Source organism: Geotrypetes seraphini, chromosome 2 (assembly GCF_902459505.1).
Source record: "Geotrypetes seraphini chromosome 2, aGeoSer1.1, whole genome shotgun sequence".
In the NCBI taxonomy this organism is placed as follows: Eukaryota; Metazoa; Chordata; class Amphibia; order Gymnophiona; family Dermophiidae; genus Geotrypetes; species Geotrypetes seraphini.
In genome coordinates, this window is record NC_047085.1 from 352,660,286 (window position 1) to 352,672,719 (window position 12,434).

At 41.9% G+C, this 12,434-nt stretch overlaps 1 protein-coding gene across 1 annotated transcript in view; it reads left to right on the top strand.

Annotated features, from left to right (window-relative positions):
• The first annotated feature begins 2,694 nt into the window (after nucleotides 1–2,694).
• TRAK1 (trafficking kinesin protein 1) overlaps nucleotides 2,695–12,434 on the top strand; it is a 203,285-nt gene continuing 193,545 nt past the window's right edge. Inside the window, exon 1 of the mRNA XM_033930397.1 lies at nucleotides 2,695–2,966. The gene's annotated coding sequence lies outside the window, so the exon portion shown is untranslated. The remainder of the gene's footprint in view (nucleotides 2,967–12,434) is intronic.

Here is a 12,434-nt window from a genome sequence, read left to right on the forward strand (position 1 = left end):
CCAGAAAGTAGAATAAAGAAGGCATAGCCAGAGGTGTTTGCATAAAGAATATATATTATAGAAATAGTCTTACAGAAAAGTAATATTACAATTAAGCAGAGAGCATTACACTTAAGCAGAGAGCAAAGCAGTCTTGCTGCCTTACAGAGTCCAGAAGGAAGTGTGAAGTTTCAGGGAAAGGCAGAGAGAGAGAGAAAGGGGGATGGGGTGATGTTCGTGTTCCATAGATAAAGAGAAGGATAGACAGCGAGATAGAGAGAGCTCAAGAGAGAACCAGAGTGCCAAGCCAAGAGCCAAGAGATAGCTAGATAGAAAGAGAGAGAGAGGGCCAAGACCCCTCTCCTGATAGTTTGATAGAAAAAGAGACATATTGATAGAGCAGAGAGCAGGCTTTTATACCTTGGAATCTTATTCTGACTAGAGAAAATATTGTATCTCCCAGTATCTTTCTGTTTAGAACTTGCAAACTGTTTAAGACAATGGTCAATTTAATTGACAAAGGAGAGTGTGACATCTGCAAGCATGGTGATGGGATTAAGTCTCTGGCTTGATCTGTGCACCATTGTCCTAAGCACCCTCTTAATCAGACATTAACACCTTTTAGCTAGTCATGATTCAATCAGGGAAACTTAAAACATATCAGGGATACTTAACACAGTCTCCCTGCACTAAGGGTCTATCTGCCTTCCCATGCCAGGGTCAGATTGATATAATTTCCCATAGGCCTCTAGGCTGACAACTCACACCCTCCTCTCACTTTGCACATCTTCCTCTTTCTTCACTGGCCTGATGCTGTGATTGACAAAGAAAAATGTGGTGTGGTGTGTATTCAAGCCAGCTCCATCTCATTCTTATCCCATGACATTGCAATACATATAATCAGATAATGGGTGATTTCATTAAAATGAGCTATTTCAACTTAGTTATTTGTTCCTGTCTCTGGAAAAACATAACTAAAGTCACCAGATGTTAGTCATGTTTTCCCAGGGTCACATTTGTGATTAAATATATACCGAGAGAGGCTTTTATGTAGTAGGGTTTGGTTTGTAAATATTTGCATATGTCTACTTGCATATGCATGCTGTATGTGTGTGTGTGTTGGTGTATATATCTTTCACTTGATTATTTTGCAGCTTGCTGTAATTATGATTGTATACTGCTTATTAAACCTATGGATCACAACTTGCTGTTAGTTTTTGTTTCTTTAAAGTTTACTTGAAAAATTACTGTTTAAATGTTGCACACTAATTGACTCATACAGTATGACAGATAAAAGATAGTGCTTAGCTTATTATGTCTTACCTGCCATTTGTTACAAAATAAGGATGGCTTCTTTGGTATGTTTGTCATTTCTGCCTGTGTTTGTCACCTCACTCACTGTTGTGACAGTCCACTTTGGACCTGATGCTGCAAGGAGTCAATTTTCTAAGCTTTCTGGCACCTAAAATGCCATCTTTGAAAACTAACTAGACATGGGTGGGGTCACGGCATGGTCAGGTTTGGGGAAGTAGGTTAGGCATCTAACACTACCATTTAGGTGCCTATGTATTGGCCAGGGGTAGGCAATTCCGGTCCTCGAGAGCCGGAGCCAGGTCAGGTTTTCAGGATATCCACAATAAATATGCACGAGATAAGTTTTGCATCTCAAGGAGGCAGTGCATGCAAATCTATCTCATACATATTCATGGTGGAGATCCTGAAAACCTGACCTGGCTCCGGCTCTCGAAGGACCGGAATTGTCTACCCCTAGTATAGGCAAATAAATTGCAGGACTCAGTTGGATTTTCATCCAAAAACACAGATTCCTAGAACTGAAGCACTCAGGTTAGGTGCTCAGATTTCTCTGACTTATTGCCCTCTAAACTTTTCATCTATAGATAACAAAATGGGCAAAACCCTTTAGTCCAGGGATGCAGGAGTTCAGGACTCGAGTGCCGTAAATAGGCCAGGTTTTCAGGATCTCCCTAATGAATGCATGAGAGGGATCCACATGGATACTACCTCCTCTGTATGTAAATCTATCACATACATATTCATTAGAAATATCCTAAACACTCTTGGCCTGTTTGTGACACTTGAGGCTGGAACTCCTCATCCCTGCTCTAGTCCATAGGTCATAAGAAGGTCCTCTCAATATTTGGTGTTGCTGCATTTTTCTTCTATAAACCTCATACTTTGGCTACCCCAGTTTTCTCTTTTTGATTCAAGTAGTATTAAAATTCAGACTCTTGTTAGCTGCCTTGGATGGAAAACGCCAGCCTCGCTTTATATGCATGTTGGAAAATCAGAGCTAATATTGCATCTAGGAGACCTAGGTTTGGTATTGCCCTGGGCATGCCTTTGCTTCTAGAAATGGAAAACCAGACAAACTGTAGCATTTTTAGATGGTAGGTTGTGGGATGCGGGTTTTTATTCAATGTAAGTTTGTTGTTGTTATTTTAGATTTGGGTTATATACTGTAAACTGTGATTTTTAATATTGCAAACCGTTTACATTCTCTGTATAGTTATATAGTGGTATATTAAATAACTAAAACCTGTTTTGATTAACAAGTAGGTGATTTTTAAAAATTTTGAATGGATAAATAGTCATTCTAAAATATAGACTAACCCTGAGTTGAAATTGTAGAAAATAAATGTTTCCTACTTTGTGCTCTTGCAGGCATTTCGAGGAGCCAAACACTGTCTGACACACAGCCAGAGGAAAACCTTACCGCTTTCCAGAACACGTCTGCAGCACGAGAACTGCTGATGGCATTTCGTATATTCTGGTGAAACCTGCCAAGCTGGACGCCACAGCTTTGCACGACGACACTTTGGCCGCCATCGTGCCCCCCTCAGAGTCAAATGACCATGCAGTCCTAGCCTGTCATTCAGGCATTCACGAGGAGCAGTATGTAAGCGAAGCGGTGGTTGCTGAGGATGTGCCGGACATCAGAGAGTACCGAGATGCCGGCACCATTACGGGTATGTGCTACGTTAAAGTATCTTTTACAAAACTAGTGTCGCATCAGCTGTCACTGCACAGTATGCTTGATCAGAAAAACCAGGAGAAGATTCTCCACAATCCAAACAAAATCAAGCAAACCACAGTGGAGATACGCAAAAGTGTTACACCTCATAGAGGTGTTATGGATTCAGATGAAGACACCGTAACGTTCTCTGTGTGCACCGTTACGGTATCTTCATTTGAATCCATAACACCTCTATAAAATGTATCTAAATCTAAATCTAAACCTTAGGTTTGTATACCGCATCATCTCTACATTCATAAAGCTCGACACGGTTAACAAGAGTTAGGGTAGAAAGGAACTCCAGTGGAGGGAAGAGGCAAAATGAAGAGAAAATTTAGAAGACTAGAATAACCAGAGAGGGAGGAGGAGTTACATTTTTGAGAATAACCAGGTTTTCAGATGTTTACGGAAGAGTTGGAGGGAGCTCAGATTCCTAAGAGGGGAGGTAAGGTTGTTCCAGAGCTGAGTAATTCTGAAAGGGATGGAAGAACCTAGTTTTCCTACAAGTGAAACGCCTTTTAGAGAGGGAAAGGAAAGTTTCAGTTTTTGGGTGGATCTGGCAGAATTGGGGTTAGAGGAGTTCCAAGAAAGAGGAATGAAGGGAGGGAGAATACCGTGTAGGATCTTGAAAGTGAGGCAGGCACATTTGAAGTGGACTCTGGAGATAATCGGAAGCCAGTGGAGCTTGGATAAAAGCGGTGCGACGTGGTTGAATTTGCTTTTTGCGAAGATAAGCTTAGCAGCGGTATTCTGAATTCGCTAGAGTCTTTGAAGGTTTTTCTTTGTTAGGCTAAGGTAGATAGAGTTGCAGTAGTCCAGTCTGGAAAGGATGGTGGATTGGACAAGGACGGCAAAGTGTTTTTGGTGGAAACAGGATCTCACTTTTCTCAGCATGTGAAGGCTGAAGAAACATTTTTTTACTAGGGAGTTGAGGTGGTCGTTGAAGGAAAGTGTAGAGTCAATGATGACTCCCAGAACTTTACTAGAATATTCAAGATGCAGAGTGGGGCCAGAGGACAGTGGGATGGAGGTGGACAGTGGGATGGAGGTGGGCAGTTGGTCCAATTTTGGGCTGAGCCAGAGAAGTTTTGTTTTAGATTCGTTCAGTTTCATCTGCACAATGTGAGCCCAGGATTGAAGGTTCGATATACATGAGGATATGTTCGCCGAGAGGTTGGTGAGGTTCCGGTCGGTCTCGAGGAGGACAAAGATGTCGTCTGCGTAAGTGTAGAGTGTTTCAAGGGGGGAGAGATGGAGGAGTTTAAGGGAGGACATATAAATGTTGAAGAGGATAGGAGAGAGAGGTGAGCCTTGCGGGACTCCACAGATCGGATTCCAGGGGGAGGAAGAAGTGCCCTTCATGTTGACTATGTAGGAGCGGGAGCGTAAGAACTTCGAGAACCAGTCATGGACTGTGGAGTTTATGCCTATCTCGGTGAGTTGGTAAATTAGAATATCATGATGGACGACATCAAAAGCTGCAGAGAGGTCAAATTGAAGAAGGACAGCAAACTTGTTGCGAGAATGGAGATATTGAACTTTTAAGATTAAGGAGGTCAGAAGGGATTCGGTGCTGAAATTGGGACGGAAGCCGTATTGGTAGGATTGAAGAATGGTGAATTTCTCAAGGTAGGAAGATAGTTGAGTGGATATGATGGACTCTAGCATCTTGGTAAGAAGGGGAATGTTAGCTATTGGACGGTAGCTGGATGGTGTAGAGGGGTCAAGCTCAGGTTTTTTCAGTAGTGGGGTTAAGGAAATATGGCCCATTTCTGGGGAGAAGAAACCCGAATGGAGGGCGGAGTTTATGAGAATGGTAAGAGATGAGATGGCCTGAGGGGGAGTGTTCTCGTAGAGGTAGGAGGGGAAAGGATCCAAGGTACAGTTGCAGGATTTCAATTTGAGGCAGAGATTATAGACCAGGGATTCGGAAACAAGTTCGAAGGAAGACCAGGATCTGTCTGCTGGGATAGGGTAGGAGTCTGTTGGTATAGGGTTGGAGTCAATTGGAATCAGAGATTTGTAGGAGATTGCAGGTGGGAAGGAGCACCTCAAGGTGGAGACCTTATCGTTGAAGAACTTTGCTAGAGAATCGGCTGAGGGGGAGGAGGGAAGTATGGAGTCATTTTTGGAGGTTAAGGAACGCCAGATGTTAAATAATGTGCTACTCTGATTGTTGGATTTGGAGATTTTGTTACCGTAGAAGATTTTCCTTGCTTTTTTTAGAACAGTATTATAGATTTTAATGTTGACCCTCCAAGAGAGTCTGTCTGTAGGGGATTTAGATTTTTTCCATTTTCGTTCCAGAGCAAGCCATTTCTGTTTCAGTTCTCTAAGGTATGGGAGGTACCAAGGGGCCTTACGGGAGTAGGAAATGGTTTTAGTGGAGAGAGGGGCGAGGGAATGGAAGGTGGACTCGGAGAGGGCGACCCAATTTTGCCAGTTAGATTCTGGTTCTGCAGGTTTAGAGATGGGGGAAAATTTGTCGAGAAAATTGATCCAGAACAGATTGCTCGAGATTTTTTTACGGAAGGTAATAGAATTTGAGGTGCGGGATGGGGGCCCAAGATGTGACATGAAAATGGGGAGACAGAAGGCCCCTAGGTAGTGGTCGGACCAGGGGACAATTTCCCAGCAAATGTCGTCAGTTGAGGTTTTGTGAGTAGTAAGATCTAGAAAGCTGATGAGGTCTAGTGTGTGGCCTTTTTTGTGGGTTGGGGAGAGTGTGGGGGGGGAGGGAAAGCCTAAAGCGGAGAGGAAGCTATTAAATTCGGATGTATCCTTGTTGGTGACATCGTCAAGGTGGAGATTGATGTCTCCGATGATCAGTAATCTTTGAAATTTGAGGAAGGCGTTTGTTATGGTTTCAAAGACGAGTTCGGAAGAATTGTTCCAACGGGCAGGTGGGCGGTATAGAAGCAGGATACCCAGAGGATGAGGGTGAAATTCGTCATTGACTGAGGCTAATATATATTCTAATGAGGAGTGGCTGCCCTTTTCAAGGAGTTGGACATCGAAGAATGATTTGAAAAGGAGGGCCAGGCTGCCTCCTCTTCGGTTGGTTCTGGGAGAGAAGAGGCCTTGGTAGCCATGGGAACAGAGTTCGTTTTGAGTAAATTGGACATCTTTTGTGATCCAAGATTCTGTGATGAATAGGAATCCGGGGTCAGAATCCTCGAGTAAGTCCTTCAAGATTTATATCTTATTGCAAGCGGATCTGGCATTGCAATAGAGTGTTGGGACTGGGGTGAGAGAATGTGAGGTAAGGTTGGGGGGAGTGGAAGCGAGGACAGGTTTTAGAGAGGCATGATTGACTTTGCGAGGGTTTTTGTAGGATGGGTGGTGTTTGGGCGAATGAGCGTGGGAATTCTAATTGACAAAAATTAAGAAGACCGCAAGCATTTAACAGATTATAAGATTCAACAGGTATTTAAGATAATTTTTGATTACTTTTGCTTTATGTATATATATATATTTTTTTTGAGAGCTAGTAAATGAACTTTACAGTTGAATGGGTTCACGATTATGCTTAACGATTAAAGATTTCACAATTAGACTTAAACATGGGGAAACATTAGACTTAAACATTCATTATAGGCTATATCACTGACTGCCAGAGCCTTTCATCTACCACATTCTGCTTCTCTGATGCAACTTCATGTGAGCAAAATATGTCAGAGAGGCAGCTTTCACTACTGTCTCTGCTGTGACTCAGTGCAGTTTATGGGGGGGGGGGGGGTGAGAAGAAGAAATTAGAGTGATACCAGACCCAAGTTTATGTGTATGGGGGGAATGCAGCTTCATGTGGCCCCTACCCCTAGTTGGCCCTGGAAATTGTTTCAGGCTTGCTCTCCACAACTGGAAGGAAGGTGAAGATACAATAGAGGAATAAATGCACATGTCAAGCCTTTTGCAATAGAAAGGAAGATCTAGAACGGGGGATTACGGAATGGGGATGAAAGAATCCATGTGGCCATGGTGGTGGGGAAGAGGACAGGAAGGGAGAGATGCTGAACTGGCCAGTGGTGGGGGGCAGTAGGAAGAGAGAGAGACCTGGAGTAAAGGGGAGGGGGGGATGCAGCTTCAGATGGCCCCTACCACTGGATAGCCCTGGAAATTGTGTCGGGCTTGCTCTCCACCACTGGAAGGAAGGTGAAGATACAATAAAGGAATAAATGCACATGCCAAACCTCTTGCAATAGAAAGGAAGATCTAGAACGGGAGGTTTGATGGTCGGGATATTAAAAACTAATAATAAACTTGGTTACGGAATGGGGATGAAAGAATCCATGTGGCCGTGGTGGTGAGGAAGAGGACAGGAAGGGAGAGATGCTGAACTGGCCAGTGGTGGGGGGCAGTAGGAAGAGAGAAAGATCTGAAATAGAGGGGAGGGGGGAGAAATGCTGGACTTGGGCTTGGAGAAGAGAGAGACCTGAAGCAAAGGGAAGAGGGAGAGAGAGATGTCAGACCATGGAGGGTGGAGAAGTCAGGTGTAGGAGGTTTAGGAGGAAGGGAGAAAAAAGCTGGACATGGGGGATGGACAGGGACACAGACGAGATACTGATTGTAGCGGGAACATAGGAATAGGGTCACAGAGTAGCAAAGCTGGATACAAGGAGGGGATAGGGACACAGAGGCAGGGTGGACAAAGTAAAATAGGGACACTGAGAGAGCAGATACCGAACATTGGCAGAAAACAGGGACAAAACTCAGAGGGGAGATGCTGGTCAAGATGGATGGACACACAGAAAAGATGAATGTTAAAAGGAGAGAGTTAAAAATAAGCAGAAGAGAGGCACTAGGACAAAGAAATGCTCAGACAACAAAGGTAGAAAAAAGTATTTCTTTTTCTGAATTTATTAATTGTAATTTGCCAGCATCCTTCCCCCTCACCCTGGGTCCCCACTAACTTGGGACACTGGTGTTCTGGGGGAGGGGATTCTCAATTTTTCTGCCTGAGGTCCATTCAGTCCTACCTATGCCACTGCTTCCTTCCTTTCCTTTCATCTAGGTTCTCACTGACCTGGGCACTCTTTTAGCTTTCTACCTCCAAAGTCATGGAGGTGGATCTAGATTCTGCTATGGAATACTAGAGTAATCTGATATTGGTGCACCTAAAATATAGGTGATCGCAGTTGCACCATCCATAGTATGTGGCAGGGACACGAATAAAGGGAAATTTGTGTATGTGTACGTAGAAGGGAAAGGGATAGGACTTGATAATACTGCCTTTTTGTGGTTACAATCAAAAGGGTTTACATATTATATACAGATCTAATCTAATCTAATCCTTAGCTTTGTATACCGCGTCATCTCCACGTTCGTAGAGCTTGGCACGGTTTACTGTAGATGAAATAGGAAGGAACTAACACAAAGGGTTAGAGGTCAAAGTATGAAGAATATTTAGAGGACTTGGGATGCCAGATATGAAGAGTTTTTTGAGGACTTGGGATACCAAAGTTGGAGAGAGCCTTACATTTTTGAGAAAAGCCAGGTTTTCAGATGTTTGCGGAAAACTTGGAGAGAGCTCAAGTTCCGAAGAGGGGCGGTAAGGTTGTTCCAGAGCTCAGTGATTTTGAAGGGGAGGGAGGTCCCTAGCTTTCCTGTATGGGAAATGCCCTTTAGCGAGGGGAAAGATAGTTTTAATTTGTGGGAGGGTCTGGTGGTATTAGGGTTTGAACAATTCCAAGAAAGAGGGATAAAGGGAGGGAGGATACCTATTAGGATTTTGAAAGCTACCTTGGGTACCTTGGGTGATGGAGGGTACATTATTTTGGAATCTTCACCCATGCTTTTTCCATCTCCTGCTTCTGATGCAGATATATAAATTAAGCAGGGATTTGCAGAGTAGCCCTTAGGTAGCATGTTAGTGTATGTGTGCGTACACATGTATATGCTGGTATATATTTTTAAGTTTTTATTATTTATTAAACATCTTGCAAAGCACCATAATAAAAACAATTACAACAAAAAAGATCAAGAATCCGCGGATTCGGTTATTTGCGATTTTTTAACAAAAAAAACTATTTTAATTTTTTGGCTATTTTTAAGCCATCCAAGCCTCCCTGGAACCGTATCTGGTGGTCTAGCGGTAAAGCGGGGCAGGAGCGATCTTCCTATGCTCCTGCCCTGTGCAGAGCTGTCATCAGAATGGCTGACATGAGTTCCCATTGTAGGAAGATCGCTCCTGCCCCGCTTCACCGCTAGACCACCAGGTAAGGTTCCAGGGATGCAGGAGGGAGGCAGGGGTGGGTCAGAGCCGGCCGAGAGGTTATGGTCTGGCTCTGCACCTAATCCCCGCGAATACCGAGGGAGAAGTGTACTGTAATTCTTTGGTACAATGCGCATTGCCATCATGCCATTAAATCATAACCCTCCCTCCTATCCTTTTATCCTTATTCACAGCTCCCCTTCCATTTCTCAGTTCAGAAGGGGATCCCCTTCCTGGTGCATCATGTGATGTACAGGGAGGGGCCTAAGGCCCTATTGGGATGCAGAGGGAGGAGTCTAAGGCCTGATTGGCTCAGATGCCTTAGATCCCTGCTCTCAACTTCTGAACAGGAACAGGAGGAGGTTCAAGAGCTGGTGGGACCATCTGGTGGCAGTTGGGAGTGGGCATCCCTCCTGCCAATTTTTATTGGCATGGTGAGGGGGGGTTACCATGATAGAAGTGAGATGGGTCAATAAGACCCACTACATTCAGATTCTTTATCTGGTTTCAAAATTAGTCACACCTTTCTATACACCAAGAATGGGGAAACTCCATGCCCTCCTGCAAGCTATTTAAAAGGGTAGTTAAAAGTTCACCAATTACTTTTACATGCTAGTATTGTAAACATTTATGAGTATGCACAATGGTGTTAGCACCTAGTTTATAGAATTGCCCTTCAAATGTTCCTCATAGAAGGAAAATGTCCCTATGGGAGTCTGTTCTTGGACTGTATAAATATATATAACACATTCCTGCATCTCCCTCTAGAGGATATTGATGGCATCACATTTTAAAAAATCCTTTGCCACTTAATAGTGCTTTTGGATTGCAAAACTTTGGGTTCTCCAATTAGGAATAATTGTAGGAAAAATGATTTCTGCCTTAGCTGGAACTTTATAGTACCATATAAAAGTCTTTTATACCCTTGCACATTTTTCAAAGTTGCTGCTAAAATATACTGTATTAAGTAGAAGCTTGTTTCACTGATTTGTACAACTTACTCTGCGCTTTTAAAATGAAATAACAGGTTATAGCAAATCCTGATAATCTCTGGTTCAAAAAGTTAAATATAGAAACACAGAAAATGATGGAAGATAAAAGATGTATGGCCCATCCATATCATCTACTATCTATTCCTTGGAAACAAGATATTGGACTTGATGGGCCTTTAACCTTATAATTCCATTAAACTTATAACTAAAACTTATAACTCCATTAAACTTATAATTCCATTAAACTTATAACTAAAACTAAGAAATTTGATCACGTAACACCACTTTTAAAAGACACGCACTGGCTCCCAGTCTCACACCGGATAACATATAAGCTATGCATACTCACCTTCAAAACCCTTCTTAATAAAACCCCAGCGTTTATTTACAAATTATTGATACCATATTCTCCAATCAGAACTCTGAGATCTAATGAATAGAATCTATTAACTATTCTATCCCTTAAGGTCATCAATACAAGACGCCAATTTATTTTTTCTGTTACGGCACCTCAGTTATGGAACGCCCTTCCAATTTATTTAAGGGAAGAGCAGAATCTTGAGAAATTCAAAAGTAACTTAAAAACATTTCTCTTTAAAGACGCTTTTGATAATTAACGAAACTTACTGCAGCTCAGAATATTTTATTGTACTATATTACACTGCTTTTTTTGTTATTCATTTTGTATTTTTCCTTTTTTGTTCTACTTTCCTATAATGATTTGTATTTCATCTCCCTCCCTTCCTTGTGTTTTTAAGTTTGTAATCGTAATTTTTTTAATATTGTAAGTTAATATGTATTGTTCTGTTTTGTATTATTCCCCAGAAATTGTAATTTTAATTTGTTCATCGCTTTGAAATACGATTAAGCGATTAATCAAAACAATTATTAAACTTGAAACTTGAACCTGACCCAACATGGTAATGCTTATGTTCCCATACACAATTAAGATCACCTTTTTTGCTAAAAGAGTATGGAATGTGGGAAAATTCAATATTTTAAAGAAAATGTTTTTTATACATTTTCAGTGCTTTACTAACAATAAATCATGTTGATTTGAAATTACTTTTTTTCTTTGCATATATTTTTAATTAATTGCTTTTAGGCTTGTGATCGCTTGAGCAACTGGAAGGAATGGACTCCTCATAATATCGAAAGAGCAGGTTTTGAAAGAAGGTCAAAAGGAAATTTTTATTTCTGCTCAAAAAGGGAAGAATAAACAGGCTTGTTTCTTCACTGGTTCTACACTTTCAACAAAGTCTCTCAAACACAATCCTTATATTCTGCCCCCAACAGGTTTCATACTTCATTTTGTACTGTTGTCCCTCATGAATCAGGGCCCCTGCAACTTGTTCCAAACACAGCTCTCACAGATTAAACAGTTACTTCTCAGAGTCTCTTAACTTAGGTTTCACGGAACTTCTTCCTTATTGGAGCCTCTTCTTCACATAAACAGGGTAGCAGTGTCTACTCTACTGAAGGCCACTTCACTTCTCCAGACCTTCCCCAGGTACTACAGCCAGCAAGACATGTTGAGAGGATCCTTGCCTTCAGAACTTCCCCTTCTAGAGACTTCTTGCCTCCGGGACTCACCCTGGGAAGCCTCTTGCTTCAGGACACAACTGGTTCTACACTCTCTCAGGGCATTTAAGCTTTTTTCCCTCTGAGCCCTGCCTCTCGGACTTAGGACCTGCTGTGACAGTTTATCACCCCCTGCTGTTAGACAGCTAAATTGTACCTTCAGCGAGGAAGTGCTCATCACTCTTACCATTCACTTCCTCGCAAGGCTATACATCCAAAATAGAAAATATAATGGCAATAAAGACTACATTAGAAGAACATAAAATATTTAAGAAAATTAGCTTCTTCACACATTTAGACCAGATCATCTTTAACTAATTAACTAACTAGTTCTCCTGCCATCGGAAAAAAAATGCTCTAATTATGCTGGATCAAAGCATAATGATCAAAGAAAAGACAATGATTATTTAAAAAAAAAAAAAAAAAACCAACCAAAAAGTAACCCTCACTGCAAGTGATCCACGCCTTGAACTTCAAAAACACTTATTATTGCAGTTGCATAGCTCTAGCCATATCAGGAAAACCTGAACTGCTTGACCACAAAACTGAACATCCTTTCTCCAAAAATAAGGTATTCTTTAATGAAAGTGTAACCAGAAGGGTAGCTCTAGAAGAAATGATATCCTGAGATGTTTCT